This window comes from Aplysia californica, unplaced genomic scaffold (assembly GCF_000002075.1).
Source record: "Aplysia californica isolate F4 #8 unplaced genomic scaffold, AplCal3.0 scaffold00488, whole genome shotgun sequence".
In the NCBI taxonomy this organism is placed as follows: domain Eukaryota; kingdom Metazoa; phylum Mollusca; class Gastropoda; order Aplysiida; family Aplysiidae; genus Aplysia; species Aplysia californica.
The window spans coordinates 296,589-298,799 of NW_004797758.1; the positions used below are offsets into that span (position 1 = coordinate 296,589).

At 42.3% G+C, this 2,211-nt stretch overlaps 1 protein-coding gene across 1 annotated transcript in view; it reads left to right on the forward strand.

Annotated features, from left to right (window-relative positions):
• Positions 1-2,211, forward strand: part of LOC106012762 — a gene marked incomplete in the record, with an annotated part of 152,249 nt that overhangs the window by 13,760 nt on the left and 136,278 nt on the right.

Genomic DNA, 2,211 nt, shown 5'->3' on the forward strand with positions numbered 1-2,211 from the left:
CTCTCTCTTTCTCTTCTGTCAAGTGTTTCTGTGTATTCATTGGTTTTCTCAATAAGCCGTGCTCTTTTTCATTATCCCCCGCCCCCTGCCACACACTCACACTTGCTGTTCTTGTCCTTACCTGCTGTGCTCCGTTTGAGTTGTATGATACTACACGTGTTGAGTAGTCTGCTGTATCGCCAACGAGATATACGAGGTATGTACAACTCCTTCGCCAGACATGTGCCACTTAGGCACCACTCATTCTCTCGAGTATTGATATAGTATTCCTACTTACTACATCTTCTGTCCGGTTCTGATTATTCACCCTAGGGTCTGGATCCTGCAACAACAAAACAAAAAACAAAAAAACACACACACAAAAAAACCCAAATTGAACCGAGCTTTAAAAGTATGAGACAAACCTTCAAAATTACATATTATTATCATACATTTAAATATCTAGCGATACACTGAAATCGTCTAAAATAAGTTGCCTTTCTGCAGAAATACCACAATTGTCTTAGAGATTCACGCTAAATAACTGTATGATAATAAGAACCCTAACTGAAATTGCGTCAGCTCGATGTTTTTGCCGATGGTTGGAAGCTGTTACTTAGTGCGGCCTTTTCCTAGGACCAACTGATTGGCTGATGTGCTTCTCAAACTCCAGTATACCTCTTTCGTGGTGTATCAGCTAACCTTACAACTTGGTAAACAAAACATGTAAAACTGTGAGCACTTGAATTTAAAGGCCTACTACCTCCAGTCCTATTAGCACATTGCATGGGCTTCTGTGTGCCGCGATAAGGCGCTTTGCCATCTCGCGCAGAAGACGTGAGTTAGATTTCTGTGTGGAAAGAAATTTGATCGAGTATCTCGATCTTTCCTCTGGGACGTTGTATCCTTTTCAGCCGTGGTTGGCCCCGACAGGAAGGGTCGGAGCCAGCCTCCTAAATGATCTAAATTGTGTCAACAGGGTCGTAAAAATACCTACATAAAAAACCAAATGCACGTTGCTGGTGGTGATTGCCCGATTGACTTGTGAAAATGCTTGGTTGTTGCTCATGGTTGAAAGTCTCTTTTGAAAGTCCTACTTTTTGGTTCCCTCTTTGTTTCTGTCTGACCGTCTTGCTTTTTTCAAGTAAAGACTGTTCACTCTTGTGTCGATGCCGTATGGTCGCTTTTAAGGACAAGCGAGCCAACCCAGATTTTGCGCGTTTCCAGAAATCTTGATCTACATCAAATGTTGGCTTTGTCCTACCTATAGGAGAAGTTTGGTTTCATTGGTGTGTATATTTGTTTGATTATGGAGACAACTCTCCTTGTCTTAAAAAAACAACAACAACTGAACAAGGGTCCAAAACTTTACCAACCCCCCGGGGCAGTGCCACTGACTGTAGTGTCTTTAGGCCATTCCCAAAGGGGGGACATTTCTCGTTCAAGCAAAGTAGAATTGTAAATGGGCTGACTCATGTCACGCTCACAACAGAACTTTGCCTGATCTACAACAGGGAACTGCTGTTTTTTCTTTCCTGATCCTTATTATTGTCATTTTCCTCTATTTCTTTTCTACATTTGTCACTCTCTTGTAACCTGCTATTTCCTGGGTGCCTTGATAGTCGAAGCAGACCCTGTGCTGTTGAAGCGAGAGGGGTGAGCAGTCTAAGTCTGATTCCCTGTAAAGACTTCTCTGTTGACACCCACCCTTGGCGCTCATATTATGACCTTATGGAGTTGCGAGCGCCGTAAAACCCTCTACTATAAAAACAACAACAACCAAAAAAAACCCAAACACTTTACCTTCAATTTTCTGAAAACAGCTTTTTTTCGGGATATCCCACTTGTGCTTAAAAGCAACTATGTCATTATGCTCCTCTCTCAATCTCATTATGCTCAAATTCGAAATGGCCGTTACCATGCTGATGTGCTTCTGTTTACTCAAATTTAACTGTTTTGTCTCTTCTCTGAGTCGCAAAGAGTATTCCATTTGTCGTTGGCCATGCTTTTGTATTGCTTGTTGAATGTTAACCCCCTCTTCTTTTTTTCTTTGTGAGAGGGAGTGCTTCGCGCTGCTGTAAAGGTTATAAAGAAATAGAGAAAGTGATCACGAAGAACCAACAACAACTGTTATTATTTTGTGTCGGACTGGGCGAAGAGTGGCGGCAGGGAGTGTGTGTGTGTGTGTGTGTGTGTGTGTGTGTGTGTGTGTGTGTGTGTGTGTGTGTGTGT